Source organism: Pinus tabuliformis, chromosome 7, assembly GCF_031772625.1.
Source record: "Pinus tabuliformis cultivar Carrire ecotype Pingquan chromosome 7, CPIR1, whole genome shotgun sequence".
Taxonomy (NCBI): Eukaryota; Viridiplantae; Streptophyta; class Pinopsida; order Pinales; family Pinaceae; genus Pinus; species Pinus tabuliformis.
The window spans coordinates 1358008245-1358029635 of NC_142293.1; positions in this window are offsets into that span (position 1 = coordinate 1358008245).

Genomic DNA, 21391 nt, shown 5'->3' on the forward strand with positions numbered 1-21391 from the left:
CTTAATATCAAATCCAAATCTAGAAAACCACACTCATAGGAAGAAATAAATCTCACAATAGAAATCAACTATCACACACCTATATTAATCTATCTATGTACTAAAAAATAACACTCAAGACTCTCTCACATTTTCATGGCCTCCCCATGAGGGAATTAAGCCAGATGTAGCTTTGATACCATGATAGAAATTTAAAGAGAGCAATGAAAGAGAAAATGGTTTCACACAATAAACCACACTTGGATATTCTATTAATCACATGAGAAATTACATATATAAGACTTAGATCACTGACTTCGACAACTTATGACTCAGGCATGACACGACTCCAACTCATAACTTAGGAATCAACACCTTCTAGATTGACTCTGCGTAACTCATAATGACAAGTATACATGATATGGAAGCATTACTTCCAAAATATTAGAGGTCTTTACATGATTCTCTAAATGAACAACCTCTCCTGCACTCAATAAGTCATGATCCCTCTTCCGCCCCAAAAATAAGTGAATGCCTATGCACAGTTCTCTTTAAAAAATAACAAAGGTGAAAGAAGAAAAAAGATTCCTGCCCAGAGAGAAGAAGCAAGAAACTCCACTGGGATATTGTCTAGGTTCGCTGGCAGTGGAGTAATTCTTGTGTTCATGTGTGACTCCATCGGGGTATTATTCAGGTCTTCTGGCAGTGGAGCAACACCAGAGATGAAAAACTATAGTCAGAAAATCTTAAGCTCGCGAGCCAAACTACCCTTCCCAATTCAAAACATTGTGATCTGGCAGAATCTTATGTTGTGTTCAACTATTTTGGGTCAAGGTGAACCATGTCTGTCCATGGGGTAAGTGGGGAAGCCGAATTAATCTGCATGATGGATTAATTCTCCTCGAAGGACCAAGGCCATGAACTAAAAACAAACCAAAATAGAGAAGTGTTGTAGGGGCTGCAACACCCACCAAAATTTTGGCTTGAACTCAAATTTTGGAGCCTTTGTTGGTTTTTCCTTTGATGGTTGTGAACACTCGAGCTTATTCCTTGAGCTCCTTCAGAGTCTTTTCACCCATTTTCTTTCTTAACCAACTGTCGTCTTTTGGCATGTTGATTGCTTTGTCATGCTTGTGATCTTGTTCTGGTGATTTCAAAGGTTTGTCTTTGTGTTCTTTGGGTTGTCTCAGCTATGTGAACACCTGTCATACTCACACACAAAGTTGTAAGCACCGTCGTGCAAGTGTCGTTACGGTTTTCCAAAGGTCTATCCCAAGTATCGAAACCGTCACTTTCAGAATTAGACAGACCAACAAAGGGTCATGATTTGCTATGTTGTCTTGGTGGTTAGTATTGTCATGTTGTCAAAGTATGCTAAGTGTGTGATCATAATGTTGAGTCCTCACAAGTTCACTTGCTCTCACACTTAAACATTTTCCTGAAAATCTCACGACTAAACAACCCCACTTCATCGGACCCCGACTAAGCTGCACTACATAGTCTTAGCCCTCAATGGTGTTGCTCTGCTATCTGGAACTACGCAATGCTTGAGGTTGTATTCTGGGTTAGTTTCACTGCGCAATACTAGAGGTGAGCAACCTGTCTTCCTTCCCAGAATTGCGCAGAAACTCCCTCAAAGCCCAGCCTGAACTGCGTACTTCACAAGATCAATTGTCAAGCCTCCTTCCCACTTGCTGGAACCCCGCATTGTGTAGATAGCTAAGCCTGCACTACTCCTAGAAACCGCGCAGAGGTGTCCTCCTAGTGACCTCCCTCAATCAGGTCTCACTACTCTCAAAAACTATGTAGAACTGCCCTATGGTCGCTTTGTTGTCCTGCCTTGTCTTCCTTTTGGAAACTACATAGAGGTGTCCCTTAGGGTTGCACCTTGCAGCTGCCACTAGTGTCCTCAACTGTGCAATCCTCCCTCCTAGTGGCCTCTGTACAGTTTTCCCCGATAGTGAAGATTGTGCTGTGGAATTCCTTGTTCAAGCCTGAGCTATGCTCTGCATAGTCTAGTCACTGGTCCCCCCTCCCTATCACCTAGAATTGCGCAGTGCATAGTTACTGTGCCCTCTTCCCAGCCTGTCAACTGTCTCGGGCCGGAAACATGGAAAACAATGCATCATGCTAGACTAGGATATTTTTGATTTGGTGTCATCCTATCATGAGTGAATTGTAGGAACAGGTACATTTATATATCATGGCAAGATGATAAATCAGATTAAGAAGGAGTGCACATACTAGAAGACTTACTTGCAGCTAGATGGATGAAAGAGGCACATCAAAAAACAAGCGAAAGCAATGCATGAATGGAACCATCTCACAAGAACAAGACCATCGAAGACTCTACAACATTAAGCCATGTTGAGGAGAAGAAAAAGCACTCCCTTGAGTACATCCATCACTTAGTAGTGCAACAACTTAACATGGACACCACAGCTAGACAATACATGTCAGTAGTGTCATGTAGAGTTGTGTCATGAGTTGTTGAGGCCACATCACCACTATGGGCCATATATGTTCTAACTGAATGTAATGTAAAGTGAAATCCCAATGGACGCACACAAGAACTTGAAGAGTCATGTTAGTTGAAAAGTCATAGGAATTTGAACGGTCATGAGGGTAGTCCAAGAGTCACAAGGGTTGAGCATCACCCTTGGAGATATATACCCCTCCCATTGTATGAGCAAGGAATTTTCACCTTGGCTCCTCCCACATAGCCTTGAGAGTTTTCAGTTTGTTCTTTGAGGAGCAAGGAGTGGCTCCAATGTCCCACTACTGAGACTAGTGATGTATGGTGTACGAGTGTATCTTGGTACTTTTTCTTAATTAAGAATCCTGTTAAGGCCAACACATTCTCACACACATGCTCTCACACATGTTTTGTAGATGTTTTTAAGACTACTCTTTAAACATTTGTATTGCATGTTTGCCTAACCTGTACTAATATAGTTGAACTACTTTGGTTGTTTTAGTACTTACATTCTTGAGAATGTGTTGTATTTCTTATCTCTACTATCTCATCCTTGTGGACTACTCTGTAGGACAGTAGACATACTTGTCATGTTTATTGATTGTAACGACCATCACATCTGTGTGGACTACTCTACTGGATGGTGTACATTTTTTCCCTCACACTTCAGTTTTAACGACTGCCACATTTGTTGTGAACTACTCTGCTGGATGCTGGAAAGACCCTTTCTAGTTTGGGTGTGTCTCTTCCTGGGTGGTACTACTACCTCTCATTTAGAGGCTCACTTTACTCTCCCTCTTTACAATAAGAGAACCTGGACACAAGTTACATTACGCATTCACCAAGCATACTCAGTGACTCACCTTGATTTTTGAAGATACAAACATAATACTCTCATGTGTTGAAAAGCAAGAGCTAAGGAAAATCTATAAGTAAATGGAAACTGAGCCATCATACTATATGGGACTCCTACACAAAACAGTGTGAGTTCTAGTTGGGACTTCAGAGTGGGGATATCCCCTCAATGTTGGCGGGTCCAACACCATCAACACAACTCCATGAGTATTTTTTTTTACTTACAAGTGATCAAACAACAATGTCTTTAGACACCACCATCTCTCTCCTTGCTCCATCATCCTAACATCTGGTATAAAAATCAAAGTGATCAAAGCCCTTGTGGTAAATACAAGAACCCAATGAATATAAAAGGTGAAAGTAGATGAAGAAATCAATGTAGACATTGTGTTATTGTGAGAGTGGATCCAACATAAATGAAGTGGATGAACTACCAAGATAATGAAATTTATTTGAGAAGGCCATGGCATACAATGCAAAAATGCTAGAGGAAAGAGGCACAATGAATGCTATCTGAAGGCCATCGAAAATGCATACGTGCAAAAAAAAAAAAAATTGAGAAGTGTAGGTGGTGAAAGAAAAATAGATAGGGTGGTGGAAACGTTGGTGAAAGGTATCTCAAAGAAAATTTAAATGTGTGTGTTACATTGTGTAGAGTTATGCACAACAACAACAATGAGAGCAACATATGCCAATGCTTTGCGCGACTGGATGTTGTGTGTATCATCCAGGATTTCAACATCGCATTTGGGTTGAGTGTAGAGGAAAAAGAACATTGTGATAATAAGATCTACTCTAGTTTAGTTGATATGTGGAATTGAAGGGGAAGAAGGAAATATCTTCCTCTTTTGTTGGTTTTCATGTTTACCACCAGTGATGTTGTGGAAGTATAGGTAGAGATGCCATAAGAGGTTCTTTGTGGCAAGTGGCGATAAAACTTTTATGTTCTTAGTAATGAAGATTGATCTATATTCTTATCTGGATGCTGGAGCATATGATCCTTAAAATCAGACTGAGGGAATCTCAAAGACAGACATCATAATGCGGATATAGGCCTAGGAAAATTGCATTAAAAAGTGAAGGAGTAACAAGATCGTGTGGGTTGTGCAAGGAAACAAGATAATGGAGGTATTTGAGTAGGATACCTACAATGAAAATCATGTGGATAGGAACCATGTTGCAAAAAAATCCCTTCGTAGCAGTCAGCGAAATGTAGAAAGGAGGAAAATGTGTAGTAGTTTTGAGAGTAGTTGAAAAGCAAGTTATGGATCGGGCTAGATAAAGAAGCAAAGAAAGTGGATGGAAAGAAAGGCCATTTATGAAAAGAATGAAGATGGAGTCAAGAGTGCAAAAGTTCAATGCAAGAGCCAATGTGTAATGAGTGAAAATCCGAAAGCATTTGTTCCAAGGCATTTTTATAGGAAGTTGTAAGACTTTATGTTGAAGCATACATGTTGGGTAAGAGCTTACATAGTTGTAAGGCCTTAAGATCTTGATCAAGCATCCATGTAGTGCAAGTGGGACATGGAGTCATTAAGCTCTGGAATGGACCACCTGGAGAGGTACCAAGGTGGCAAGTGTACTCGTATCCTTGCAAGTGTACTGGTATCCACTGGAGAAATGTTAGAACTAAAATGAGATGGTTGATGAATGAGACTAATTCAATCTCCCCAACTCAAGTTTAAGGGGGGGATTTCTAGGGTTGTTTGAGTAAACTTGACTCCCTTAAGTTATTGGTGGTTTTTCAGCTCTAGGTATAAGGGCACCCATGGCTTTTCCTATGGTATTAGTGTTTGATGTGGCCCATTTATTTGGGAAACAACTACATGATTATCCATCTTTCTGGAGTGTGAGATCAAACAACTATGTGTTGGTTTGTGTTATATTCTTTCCACGACTAGCCCACGTAGTTAACCGGGGGGTTAGAGGGGGGGCGGAGCCCCCCCTTCATTGCTCCGATTGCGTAGCGAGGGGGTCACAAGGGGTTTGAGGGGTGCAGGTAACCCCACTTTATGGGGTCCGGGGGAGCGCCCCGGAAAATTTTGCTTTTGTACCCTATGTTAGGTTGGGTGGACCTACCTATGGTTTTGTGCATGATCTTCGCACATGGTTTTGGACGTGATGGTTTTCAGTCCATGGTTTTGAACGCGATGGTTTTCAGTCGATGGTATTGGATGCTTCAACATGTATACATATGTATTGTAACATTGAAAGGAACATAATGAAAAATCAAGCTGGTAGTCCCGGTTTTGGGATCCAGGGGAAAATATTTGTGTATATGTGTTTTATGTGTTATGCTCTCACATTGTTTATTTTCTATGTTTTAGAATTTGTATGCAGGTAATTTCTGTATGGGGTTAAAACCTACAGTATGTCTTTAGACACCACCATCCCTCTTGGTGCTATGTGATCCTAATCAAAAAGACATTGAAGTAATCATTGACTTAGTGCATAATACTTAATTGCTCCCAATTTCAATAGTTATAGTAACTACTCTTCGACAACAACACAACCCACATGTTCCAAATCAACTACTTAAGCATGTTAATTCTTCCCCTAGAGCCGAATTACCTAAACCCTATTGCTAGAGCCGAACTGTGAAATCCATCTCATTCAGGGAATCCATCACTCGCTCGTGTATATAGGCACATCAAATATATTTGAGTAGAAAACTTGAATATCGAACGAAATAAGTAAGAAAAGAAACATGTAGTCTACTTGTTAAATGCTTTAAAGTTTTTATTAACATTTAAATTTTGAATTCTTTACAATTTGATTATTTCAAAGTTTTTATTCTAATAGTGAATTATATATATACAAAAAAATATTTTAAATAACAAAAAAATTACAATTTAATAAAAAATATAACCACATTTTAATCAAAAACTTCAAAACATTTAATAATTAAACAACACCCTAAATAAAATAAACAACAAACTAAAATTATTCACATACAAACATCGAAATGTATTGATAAACATTTAGTAATACTGTCGATGACATTTCTGAGACTGTTCATTAAATTTTCAACACATATTGAAATATATCGATGAACATTAGGTTTTCAAATTGTTCATTGAATATTCAACCCACAATAATATTAGAGTTTGGACATAAATATCAACTCAAAAGTTAGATATTTAAGTAATTTTCCTTAAAACAAAATTGAAAACATATTCCAGTCTAATAACGCTTATCAGGAAATGAATAATTAATTATATAATATTACTTATTAATAATTACTTCCCATAGAAAGGCGACAATACAAACATGGTCTGTGGTCGTTCAAACCAAACCTAAGAAACCAAATTTAGAAGATGCAATTTTTTTTTTTTTTCTTCAACAGGAAAGAAACACTTGTTTTGTATTATATAAAACAGTACATATAAATAATATATTTCCAAAAATATGTCTTTCGACTCCAACCTATTCAGGATCCTATCTATATTTAGCATGTAAAAATTGTCCCCATACCACATTATTGACAAAACTATATGCCTATGTTATGACTAGAGAGTGCTAATTTTCAAACATTGTCATCTATATGTGAAAGCACAGTGTGTCATTGTTTACATGTTTGCCATATACAAAAGTGAAGAGCAAATGCATATTAAAAGATACTTATATGTGTTGGTCATGTTCTGCACACGAAACAAAGGAGAGAGTGTTCTACGCAGGCAAGAGAAGGCATCCAACTTCTATCGACCTTGTGATCATTTTTATTTGAATGTGTAATCCTTCTGATGTATCCAACAGACCCTTCTTTGACATCCTGTCTACATTCTGGTTGAAGTCCTGACTGATATGTTGTATAGTGGATTCCTGGAATGTGGCCCATAGCTTTTCAATTCAACTTAGCCAACCTTGTAGTGAATTCTGTTGATTTTTTTTTTCCAATGGTATGATCAATGATGCAGTGGGAATATCCATAGATATGTATGTGGGGGATAGCCATGTATTTTGTGAACCAGAGTAAGCCCCACAAAGCAATGGCTTCTTCTTTCATGCTCGATCCCTCTCCCGCATACCAATGTATCCAAAACTCTTGGTCTTCAGTGAATTTAATCCAAACGCCACACCCGCACCTCCCTCCTTGTGAAGCCCCATCAAAATAGCTCGTTGGGTATGCATTGCGTGGAGCCGTCCCCATGTCATCCTTATCTTTGTGTGAATTGCCATTGTCTTGACCAATACTGATCCATCGATCTATGTGAAAAATTATCATGTCCTCTTTCAACTTAACACTTCCAAAAATATATTGATTGCACTATTTCCAAATCTCCCAGAAAACTGCCAAGGAAAGCATCCTCCATTTGGAGCATTAAATGTTCCACCATTTTAAACAGTCAGTTATATTATTGTATTGGACATATGGAATATTCATATTGGTTGTAAAATGTTTCCATATGCGGACAGAACATGGGCATTCCAAAAATAGATGTTTGTTATCTTCCCCCTCGTTCCAACATAGGTAGCAGATCCCCGACCCTTGTCGATTTCTCTTTTGTATATTGTCCCAGGTAAGGTTTTTATTCTTCCATGTTAGCTACAGGAACATGATGAGCTTGATAGACATATCTGTATGCCAAAACTTATAGAACCAACATCTTAAGTGAGTTGTAGTTCCCTCATACAGAGGTAGAAATAATTGTCCGCTACTTCTATCTCCCCAGTTTTCTTTTTCTTTCTAGTCCAAGTGATCCGATCTCCCCTACGGTCATAGAAAAAACCAACACTTCTCATCATATCTGTTATTCGTTTCCATTCCAGTTCCAGATGTCCGGTGAGTTCTAGTTGATTGGGCTCCTTCCAAATTGGTATGTTACCAAGCCATTCCTGGATGACCTGGTTCCAGAAGAAGATGCCTCTGCTATTGAAAAGGTTTAATAATTCGACAGAAATAAGTGATTCCGTGCTCATACCCAGGATACGATCCTTTCCCATAATTATTTGGTGTCTAGTGTCGAATTGCCAGCATATGTTTTGTAAGAAAAGCTCTTTAATCTTGTTAAAACTGCACCATATCTTCGATCCCTTTTTGTTGCCAATTGATCCTTGGCGCATCCAGCAAATAAAATCTTTATTCTTGAGATATTTGTAACGTAAAATATTACCCCATATGCCTTCACCAAAGATTCCCCGCCATAACGACTTCAGCAACAACGCCCAACCAAAACACTTGATATTTATAATGCTTGACAAGATGGTATTTGTAATAATGTATTGTGCCACTATACGATTTAGAGAATTTATAATTAGTTGCGGGATTCGAAATAAGTGTGCCCAATAGACGCCCAGTTGGGTGAGCACAGACTGGGTGAGGGTTATGTGGCCTCCTAGTGAGAGACACCAGTGTTCCCAACCCCTGATTCTCTTATGAAATCGATCGACCAACCACATCTAGTCGATGTTCTTGTATTTACATGGCTTTAAGTGATATCCTAGATATTTCATGCCCACAGCCAGTGGATCCACTCCCACCCTAAAATTTCTCTGTATATATGCTATGTCCTCTAATTTGCATGTACCATATAGAATGGAGGATTTGAGATCATTCATAAATAGACTTGTGGCTCGCCCAATTTTTTTGAAGATTTGGGATAGTGCAAGCCATTTATATCTGTTAATCATTCCCATTAACAAAATATCGGCCATAAAAACACTATGGGAAATAGAGATTTGTCAACTAATTTGTAATGCATCAAACTGACCTACTGCCAGAAGATGCAAATTTTAATTCCCAGACAATAAGCATGATACAAATATTATGTGTAATCATCCCAAGAAAACTAGAGAAACCACATTTCAATGATACAAAGTTTACTTCTCAGACCAATGCTACCATACAAATTTGATTTGGGATCATCAGAACCAAACCAAATTTAAGAAATGCAATTTTTGCTTCCCGAGACAAATATAAATATGATTTGCGATCATTCGAACAGAACCAGAGAAACTACCCATAGAGGTGCGTTGCATCGCTAGGGATTTAATTTCTTTTATTGTATTGTGGTTAAAACATTTTAAAGTTATATTATTTAATTCCAAAGAAAAATGTATATATTTTAGTGTTTAATATAAAGCATGGTATATTAAAATAATATAAATCTATTTTAATTTTGAACTTATAGAAAATCAAAATAAAAAATAAAAATAAAAAAAAATAAATTGCATCTACACAACTTTGATCCTTATCTACCCATAGTATATCCAAAATTAAATTTATATACACTAGTATGAGTAGGAGATGAAGAGATCGTTTACATTAAAATGAAAAAAATAAACATTTTGGATTTAAACCTTTTTATTTATTTAACATAATTGAAATTTAATTATAAAAATTTAAATTTAAATTATAATATAAAAATTTTGAGACATGTTTTTGGCTATAATCACATCAAAAAATTATTTGTTGAGCTTTTTCAAATCAATCAATGTGGTTTGTCATCATGACAAGATGAAGAGGCAGATTATGGCATGAGTCATTATCACAAGCAAACATGTCATGGCATGAGTGATGTTTTGGGCAAATGAATTTGAGGCAGATCATGGCATAAGTGATTATAGCCTGCAAACATGGCATGGCATGAGTGATGTTTTCAGCAAATAAATGTTTGAGGTGATTATTGCCAAAAATATGTGTCAAAAACTTGATATAGATCACAAAAACCTAAATTTTGAGACATGTTTTTGGCTATAATCACATCAAAAAATTATTTGTTGAGCTTTTTCAAATCAACCAATGTGGTTTGTCATCATGACAAGATGAAGAGGCAGATTATGGCATGAGCGATTATCACAAGCAAACATGTCATGGCATGAGTGATGTTTTGGGCAAATGAATTTGAGGCAGATCATGGCATAAGTGATTAGAGCCTGCACACATGGCATGGCATGAGTGATGTTTTCAGCAAATAAATTTTTGAGGTGATTATTGCTAAAAATATGTGTCAAAAACTTGATATAGATCACAAAAACCTAAATTTAATAATATACAATTTCTTAAAATTCTTTTTAAAAATATAAAATAAATAAATAAATAAATCTAATAATTTAAAGCACAATTATTATACAAATTATGATACAAATCACTGATCATATTCTGTGATACAAATTACAATACAAATATAATCACATATCATTAGAACAGAGCCAAAACCAAAATTAAATTTATATACGCTAGTATTAGTAGGAGATGAAGAGATCATTTACATTAAAATTAAAATGAAAAAAATAAACATGTTGGATTTAAATCTTTTTCTTTATTTATCATAATTGAAATCTAACTATAAGAATTTTAATTATAATTATAATATAAAAATTTTGAGACATGTTTTCTGTGATAATCACTTCGAAAATTTATTTGCCTACTTTTTTTCGAATAAACTAGTGTGGTTCTTCGTCATGACAAGATGAGGAAGCAGACCATGGCATGAGTCATTATCACATGCAAACATGTCATGGCATGAGTGATGTTTTCGGCAAATGAATTTGAAGCAGATTATGGCATGAGTGATTATAACCTGCAAACATAGCATGACATGAGTGATATTTTCAGCAAATGAAATTTTGATGTGATTATTACCAAAAATATGTCTCAAAAACTTGATATAGCTCACAGAAACTTAAATTGAATAATATACCATTTCTTAATATTCTTTTTAAAAATATAAAAATAAATCTAATAATTTAAATCACAATTATTATACAAATTAAGATACAAATCACGGATCATATTCTGTGATACAAATTACGATACCAATATGATCACATATCATTAGAACAGAACCAGAGAAACTACAGATAAAGCTGGGCTCAGACTTTTGATGGACCGTGGTTGAAAAAGTAGTGTTAATTTGAAGGCCAGCTCCGGCTGCCTGTCAAGCAATGTTTAGCCACGCCTTCGACCATGCACTTCACGAAGGTTGCTTCATAGCTGCAATGCGCAGAGTTTATACATAGTTTCCCAATTCTTGACCAGACTGCGAAGCTAGGTCATCATTAAAGTTTATTTTTACTAGAATTATTAAATTACTTTATCAAACTAATCACATGCATACGGCGTACACACGCCATCTAACCACGAAGAGAGCTCACCTAGGGATTAGGTTCGAATGCCCACCACATTTTGCAACGGTCATTCTGCTTTTGCTGGCAGGCTTCTCATGAAATACGGTCTATTTTTTTATATTTCTTATTGAGGTTGGCTATCATTTTACACTTTATAATGTGTAAGGCTGTTGGTTTATTATCAAAATTGAATTGAAATTTTGCTTCTGTTTCCTTAAATAAAAATTATGAAAAATATAAAAAAAATAAAAATTAAATAACTATACAAAACATTATGATGTGTAAGTGGGTAAACAAAATTGAATTGAAATTTTGGTCATGTGGGTCAAAATAAAATTTATGAAAAATCTAAAAAAAGAAAGAAAAAAATTGAATAACTATACAAAACACTTAAATAATGTTGGCTCATAAAAAATATACACTTTAAGAAATTGGGTCTCTCTGAGCTCATTTTAGATCAATGTTTAAAATAAATCTATATTAATATTAATTATATACTTTTTTAAAAGCTATATAATTATTGTAGATTTTTCATGATATATTTAAAATCTGTCATCTTTAATTGAAAATGATTCATTAATTTATTAAAGTTTCAAAAATATTTTTCGCTTCCCATTAAAATAATGTTTAATAAACTATTGACTTGATCATTATACTTTTGTGATTTCTCTATATATAACTATATATCAATAAATCAAATACACAATCTATATAATTTATTCATTACACATATTAAACATAGCTATTGTTTATCTTTATATATAAAAATATTCTTAAAATCTTACTCACCATACACGGGCTCTGTCTTCAAGTTATTACGACGGGAAAAGAAAAACCAATACACCAACTCATACACTTCAAAATCAACCCTCTTTATAAATTTGAAATTTGTTTTTGGTAAATATGGAAGCTCCTTTGCCAATCCATCACAACTATTCTCTTCACTTTTGTTATTATGATTGGAAAAGAAATAACCAATATACAAACTTATACATAAAAAACAACACTCATAAAGTTGAAATTTGGTTTTGGTAAATATGGTAAAACTTATACATAAAAAAACAACACTCCTTATAAAGTTGAAATTTGGTTTTGGTAAATATCGTAACTTTCATCACAAATATTCTCTCCCTTCACAAAGTTATACACTTCAAAAACAACCCTAACAACCCTCACTCTTATAGAGCTGAAATTTGTTTTTAGTAAATATCGTAGCTCTTTTGGTAATCCATCATAACTATTATTTTTGGAATATACAACACTCTTTATAAAATTGTTGTTTTTTGTTAATATAAATGTGGTAATTTATGACATGTATAATTACTTCCATTTTCAACTTGTAATTGTAATTGTAATTAAGATTGTAATTGTAATTGTAATTGAGATTGTAATTGTAATTGAGAGAGATTATTTGTATATAATATATTAAATAATATAGCATAATTTTATATCAATTTCATCTATAAATTGTTGGGTGTGTGTTATATTATTTCCACGACTCGTCGCGCTAAGTCAAGGGATTAGAGGGGGGTGGTCACTCCCCCTTTGTTCAGGCGTGAAGTCAAGGGGTTAGGGGGGGGTGGTCAATCCCCCTTCGTTGTGCCAGGAGCAGCGCCTCAGGAATTTTTTTCGGACGCTATATTAGGTGGGCTAACCTACCTATGGTTTTGTGCATAGATTTCACACATGGATTTGGGCATGACAGTTTTGTGTCCATGGTATTTTGTAGATGCAGTAAGGGAACTACGGTTATGTTCTAATCCAGGGATCCAGGGTTAATGGACTTGGGTTTATGGATGCTTCAACATGTATATATATATGTCTTGTAACATTGAAAAGAATATAATGAAAAAAATCAATCTTGTAGTCCCAGTTTTGGGATCCATGGGAAAATCTTTGTGTATATATGTTTTATATTTTATGTTTTATGCTCTGGCCATTGTTTATTTTCTATTTTTAAGAATTCATTTGCAGGTAAATTATGTACAAGGTTAAAGTCTACATAGATAAAGTAATTGAAAGTAAAAATAAATCTTATATTTTCACTTTATAATGTAATTTTTTTTTTAAATTATGTTACCGTCAGCTTTAAATAAAATATTTGAAATATCTATATTAACAAATATATTTCAGTAGTATATTTATATATTTAAATTCTCACTTTAGATTGATAGGATCAAAATTCTTGATTTCAAATACCTTTTAGAGTGAAAAATATGAAAAATGTATCTCTATATATATAAAATAATTTTTTTAAATGCCAGATATATATATATATATATATATATATATATATATATATATATATATATATATATATATATATATATATATAAGCACTTGCAATTTCTCACAACCAACGATTCAAACAAGATGATAATGGGGCTATGATACAAACCAACAACTCAATTGAAAAAACAATCATCACTTAACAGTGCGATGAAGCTGCCGTGGCTCGAGCTTCTTTCGTGATGAGGAGTGATGGCGCACTGAGGAACTAGGGTTCTTGACAGACCCTTCCACGGCGCACAGTCTAAGCACATAGCTTTACAAGCCCAAACAAAATTTGTCAGGACTGACTCTGTGACTCTGAACACAGAGGATAATGAAAAATCCAACGGGGGAGGCATCGGCGCCTCCCCCCAAAAATTACAACAACGAAAACCCAACTGAGAGCAAAACTAAGACTGCAGAGAAGGCCGAGGCACAGCCTGTGCAGCAGTCGGAGAAGAATGAACAAGAAGATCTGGAATACGAGAAGTTGGACAAACCAGCAACATCAAGCACACCAAAGAAAGCTTCATCGCCCACATGCAAGCTCATTGCCACAGAAAGGCCCAAGATCGAGTTGCCTAGCCACAGGATCAATGCGCAAATACAATATATGAAAGACCATGCCCTGATTGGCAAATTCATAGGTTTCTGGCCAACTGAAAAAGCCCTGCAAGGCTGGATCACCTCGAAATGGAAGCCCAAAGGTCATGTAACTCTACAGCTGGGCCCTAAGGGCTTCTTCACAGCCACTTTCAACTGCCTTGAAGACCGGAACCGGGTCCTGGATGGAGGACCTTACTTCTTCAACGCAGCGGGTCTTTATCTACGAGACTAGGTCGAAAGATTCAACCCCGATAAGGAAGACTTCAGCTAGGCGCCAGTATGGATCCGCTTGTACTCGCTTCCACTGGAATACTGGGACAAGGATTCACTAACAACCATTGGCAATGGACTAGGTGAGTTCATAAAGGTAGCAGAGGAAACTAAGCTTCGAAGATACACATCCTATGCACGGATCTACATTTACATGAAGCTGGGCAATGCGCTACCGGACACGGTAAGTCTTCTTCACGACGACTTTGAATGGATTCAACCCCTTGACTATGAACATGTACCCTTCCGTTGCAGGAGATGCCATGCCCACGGTCACCTCTTTTGTGACTGTCCCTTAAACATGATGGCCAAAACCACAGAAACCGAAAACAAGTATGATCCAGAAGGCTTTACCAAGGTTACTAGCTGGAAAAAGCATAACAAAAAACCTCCCTTAGCACCCAAAAACGTTGCTCCATCATCTACTTTTCCATCCTCCAGCAACAACTTTGACATCCTGACAAATCTAGAATAGCCCGAATCAGATACGCCTATGCAAGCAAACCCAAGCTCTATTCCATCCACCCCTCTGTCCCCCACTCTCATCCAAGCTAACACCAGTCATCCCTTGAAAGCTATCTCCTCTGAAAAGCTGGCCTCAAAGTCGCAACCCGACACCAACCCTGTTAATTACAAAGCCCTATGGCCTGATAAAAGTATGGACATCGATGATACTCTGGAAGAACCCTCTCAGCCACCACTCCACCAGGAAGGAGAAACTCAACAAAGCTTAATGGAAGAAGAACCAGAAAGCTTTGATCTCGGGGAAATAAACATTTTCAATCTAGAGCAAGCCTGCAAAAGGAAAGAGTTTGACACAATACCGGAAAGACAACTGGAAAATTTGGAAGTAGTGCTCACAAGAGTGCATTAGAACAATACTTTGGGCATACAGCAAGGAGGCAAATGGGATGGGAAACATATCATTAAAGATGGGAAGAAAAGAGGCAGAAAGATAGATCTACAACGTACCATATTAATTGGGGAAATGCTAGTGGAGTCGGGAAGATGCTCCAAGTTGACCAAATATTACCGATCCTTACCTACCAGTCAACCATGAAGCTCATCTCATGGAATGTAAGAGGATTGAATGGTCCCGGGAAGTACAGAATGTTGAAGAACATGATCCAGTAGGAAAAACCATACATTATATTCATGCAAGAAACAAAATGCAGCACCAGTACCTTAGAATCCATCTTATCCAAAGCCTGGGCAGGATGTCAAATAGCAACAGTCGACGCAACCGGTGCTTCAGGAGGATTAGCCATAGCATGGAATTCTCAGCATTTATCCTTAACAAATTTCCATGCTTCACACTATTTCATTCAAGCAATGTTCCACCTGATCAGCACCAACATACATGGACACTTAACCAATGTTTACTTCCCTCAGGAAAGTACGCAAAAAATAAAGCAATTAGAAACATTGAAGATCCTTAACGCTCCAAGAGCTTATCCACTTTGGATAACGAGAGGAGACTTCAACATGATCACACGGCTGGAGGAAAAACTGGGAGGCAGATGAAAGCTAGACAAAGAAAGCAATGACTTCAAAGATTAAATTCAACACAATAGTCTAATGGACTTACCTTTTGACAACGGCATCTTTACTTGGAACAACAAAAGAGCCGGCACTCAGCAAATAGCATCCAGGTTGGATAGATTTCTAATTTCAGACAATTTTGTTCATCTTGGTGGTGATATCATCGCCTCTATCTTACCCTTAGTTGGCTCGGATCATTGGCCCATTTATCTACAATGGAAAAATCCAGAAAACTCCAACAGAAAACCATTCAAGTTTGAAGCTTTTTGGCTTACTCACCCTGAGTTCAATACAGTGGTCAAATCAGCATGGGAAAGTTTTATTCCCAACGGAGGCTCACTTATGTACCAATTCCAGCAAAGACTGAAACATATCAAAAAACAAATCAAAATCTGGAACTATACCACCTTTGGCAACATCTTTCAAGAGAAAAAAGCCCTTGAGCAGAGCATGACAGAGCTACAACAGAAGATCATCCTAGAAGGCAGAACAGAGGAGTATGCCAAGCAGGAACAAAGACTACTAACACAACTAGATGAAAGAGGCAAACAAGAGGAACTGCTATGGAGACAGAAATCAAGAATCAGATGGCTAAGAGAAGGGGAACGAAACACCAAGTTTTTCCATCATACAACTATACAAAAAAGAATGAACAATACAATTTCACACATTCAAAACTCTCAGGGAGACAAATTGGAAAAACAGGAAGACATAGAGAAAGAGCTTATAAATCACTTCAAAACTGTTCATCAAGAGCAGCCCACAGACAGACAGAGTGCCATCAATGATATTCTTCAGCATATCCCTAAACTCATCACAGAGGAGCATAATCAATTATTGCTAAGGCCAGTCACAATCATAGAGGTCGAAGAGGCTTCCAATCAACTAAAGGTTGGGAAGGCGCCAGGACCTGATGGCTTCACGTCCAACTTTTACCATCACTTTTGGGATCTAATTAAAGCAGATGTTTGGAACGTGGTTGAGGAATCAAGAGCAATGCATTGGTTACTCCCCTCACTCAATACAACTTTCATCACTCTTATTCCCAAAATCGCGCAACCAAGCACTCCAGAGAAGTTCAGGCCTATTGCCCTATGCAATGTTATCTGCAAAATTATCTCGAAAGTCATAGCCATTTGTCTTAAACCGCTTGTCCCTCTTCTCATCTCACCAAAGCAATCTGGTTATGTAGAAGGCCGTCAAATTTTGGATGGTATTATTCTGACCCATGAAACCATTTATTCTCTCAAGAAGAACAAACAAGTAGGCATGTTATTGAAAATTGACCTTTCCAAAGCCTTTGATAAACTCAGTTGGACCTACATAAAACAGCTGCTAACGGCCTTTGGATTCAGCCCAACCTGGGTCAGATGGATGATGACACTCATATCCTCCCCACTTTGCTCTGTCCTTGTCAATGGGATCCCCTCTAAACCGTATCACCCTTCTAGAGGAATACGTCAAGGTGACCCTCTGTCCCCTTTTCTTTTCATTATTATGGCTGAGGGTCTAGGTCATATCATAAAGCATGTCGTACAGTCCCATGATCTCAGAGGACTCTCTGTCCATGGATCCCCTGCTATCACCCATCAACAATTTGTTGATGACAATATGCTCTTTGGTCATCCTTTTGTACATGAAGACAGAACCTTTAAAGCTCTTTTAGACACATTCTTAGAAGCTTCTGTCACCACCATCAACACCTCCAAATCTCAGATTTTTTTCTTCCATACTCTTATTCCCACCCAAAGAGTCATTACTCGAATCATTGGATTCTCTCAAGCCAAGCTTCCATCTCAATATTTAGGCACCCCCTCATAGATTCAGCCTTAAAACATGCTTCTTGGCATCAACTCATCGAGAAAATGGAAAGTCGACTCCTATCTTGGACATATAGAACTCTCAACATGGCAAGCAGATTAGTCCTGATAAAGGCAGTTCTACAATCAATGCCTCTCTATCTGTTCTCAGTGCTTGCTGCGCCAAAATGGGTACTGAAAAGAATTCAAAATTTGCAACACAATTTCTTATGGGGCTCCACAGGACAAAACAGAAAATGGGCTCTAGTCAAATGGGATAAAGTCTGCAGGCCTAAAAGACAGGGAGGCCTAGGCTTACGTGATCCTCAACACAGCAACACTTTGATGGGAGCACGGATTTGGTGGCAATGGGTTTCCTGTCCACAGAAGATATGGGCGCAATTATGGACAGCAAAGTATGCAAATAATCGACCACAACAAGAACTAATCAGGATCACCACCACGCCTACAGGATCCCTAATCTGGAACGCGGCCAAGCAACACAGAGAGGTCATCTATCAGCATAGCTTCTGGGAGATAAGGAACGGAAGGACAACCCGTTTCTGGACGGACTCCTGGCAACAAAGACCCAAAATTGAAGTATTCTTACCAGACACAAATTATCATGGAAACAACATTAACCAAGCAGACAATGTTGCACACTTCTGGACTCCTAGCATTATACAGGGATTCAGACAATGGAAACCGGTGAGACAAATAGCACAGCAAGAAACAGAAGCTCATAACATGGAGCTACACAAAGAGCTCACCAGTAGAAGAATCAGAGTCCATACAGGAAGCGATGTTCTAAGATGGGGTTATACACCGAAAGGCACATACACCACCAAAGAAGCTTACCAAATAATGTGCCAAACTCAGGAACCAATAGATCTTGCCTGGCATCGTATATGGACTACGGGGATCTGGCCCAAAGTCTCTACTTTTATTTGGCTGCTATATCATCAAAGAATTCTCACATGGGATAACTTAATTAAAAGAGGATTTCATGGTCCTTCTTACTGTCCCAACTATCAAAATAATGAAGAAACTATTCAGCACCTCATGGACTCCTGCCACATGGCCAATCAACTCTGGGAAAAGCTCACTTTCAGATGCCAGAGACCCTGCAGACTTCTTGGGGATATAAGAGGCACCATTTGCAATTGGACTCCAGAGCCCTATAACAGAAAAATTCTCAACAAGTTATGGACAATCTTACTAGGTCTCCTTCTATGGACGATCTGGAAGGAAAGAAATAAACGAATTTTCAAAAATCACAAAACTTCCTTAGAAATCATATGGACTAACCTATGTCAGAACATCAAGGAAACTCTTGCATTGCATCAATGGACAACGGAGGACTTTCCGACCCAGCCACAGGAATTAAGCATATGGGCTAACTGGAACCTACAGCTCCCACAAGCTCTATTGAATACCAATAGAACCAGCATCACAACCAGGCAGCTTTCACACTGGTCACTCCCCCCTACAGGAGTGATTAAGTTAAATTTCGATGGTGCCTCCAAGGACAACCCAGGAAAAGCAGGATATGGAGGCATATTTAGAAATCATGAGGGCCAACCTTTGTTATCTTTTTTTGGCTCCATTGGATGGGACACGAACAACTCTGCAGAACTGGAAGGCTTGTGGCAAGGTATGAAGCTAGCGGACCAACATAACTTTTATCCCATCCTTATAGAAGGAGACACTCAAATCCTCATCAATATGGCCATTCAAATACAACAGGGAAGCACGACTTTACGAGTTGCCAACAACTGGAGACTAATGACCAGGCTTGAAACAATAGAGAAATGGATAAAAGACAGGAGAGCAATAACTTTTATTCATGTCAAAAGGGACAGTAACAAAGTTGCTGATCTTTTAGCAAACATTGGGACAGATCAGGACCAAACCTTACGCTATGGTCTTCTCGATATCATAGATGACCAAAATCAACTGCAAATTTGCACTGACTTGGTGCATCAGGAAGCTCAATCCCCGGATGCGGGTGTTCATTAAATCGTGTACGGTGATGAGACGGGACGACGGCGGATGGGGTGGCCACATGGCCCTCTGCAACCATCCCAAGATCAACGTAAATGAGACTCAGGGCACCTCGCAGGCGGCATTAAATGCCTGCTACAGTCGAGGCAGAGCCATTCCCTGTTTAACCATGGCGCCAGAAAACATTCCAGTCATTCTGCCCTTGTTTCACTGTGCTTGCCCTCCGCAGGCGGAAGAGCCATCTGAGAGAACCAGCACGGGGCACCGCTGCTGGATTGTGTGCTGCCTTGACTTGGGCAATGGTTACCACCATTCCCATTCAATCATCTGCAACTCGCCTTCTGTCCTCCAGCATTCTATAACCTCTGCGCAAAATTCCTCTATCTATTCTCCTTCTGCTTCCCCTGACTCTTTCTCTGCTCCTACTTCCACCATGGTTCACCACCGCATGCGTAGCAGATACGGTGGCACGTGAGGAGGCAGCTCTCGCTCCTCGGCTCTACATCAACGCAATTCGGTTTCCCCAGCTTCCTCTGCTGAAAATCCCCAGTATCCGAATACCAGAAGTAGCCGTGGTAGAGCAGGTCTCCACAGATCTAGTAGCGAAGAGGAGGTTGTTCGCACTGCACCCTTTCATCTGCCTCTACATCAGGTCCCTCACACGATGTAATTCTGGTTCCGTAGTGCTTTGAACTGCCCGATCATTGTTGCCATCGTCTCCATCTCCATCACAGAAGAGACTGAGCAGCACATTCCTATGACATTTTCCATGGAGGAGATGCATAGAGCCGGTCCTAGTCGGAACAGAGGCAACGACGAAGAACAAGGTGGTAATGGTGGCTAGAACAAACAGCATGGGAAGGCCACTGCTGGCAGCTCGCATGATGACTTGGGCCTTCAAAGTGACACGCTGGCAGTGGAAAGACGCATGGAGGACACGGTGGGTCCGCAGGTGGAAGCTGGCAGCAGGGAGGGCGAACATCAGGCGGTGGGACGTGGCGAAGCAGACAACCCGGATGACTGGGCTTGTCCTATTATGGAGGAACCTGCCATAGAGGAATTTATCGCGCGTGTCACGTCTGCCAGGTGGCACTTCTTTTAGCTCTTGGTTTAGTTATGTCTTGTCTTGTGTGGCCTCAGATTTCTCTGAGGGGTGGTGGTCCAGTCCGGACAAACTATTGATTTCTGGGTGGTTCGGTTATGTTGTTTTGATTTTTGGGTGGTTCGGTTATGTTGTTCTTCAGAAAACTGTGGTTAAAACTATTGTCCTTTTGGACTTCTTTTCTCTTTCAGCCGGGTTTCCCCTTTGTTGGGGCAGTCTCAGACAATGTTCATGGCTGCATGCTGATTAAGGCCGGGTCCCTTCACGGCTAGGAAACTCTGTAACTACTTTTTGTATTATATCAATAGATTAATCTTACTTAGAAATATATATATATATATATATAGATATATAGATATATAGATATAGATATATAGATATATAGATATAGATATATATATATATATATAGATATAT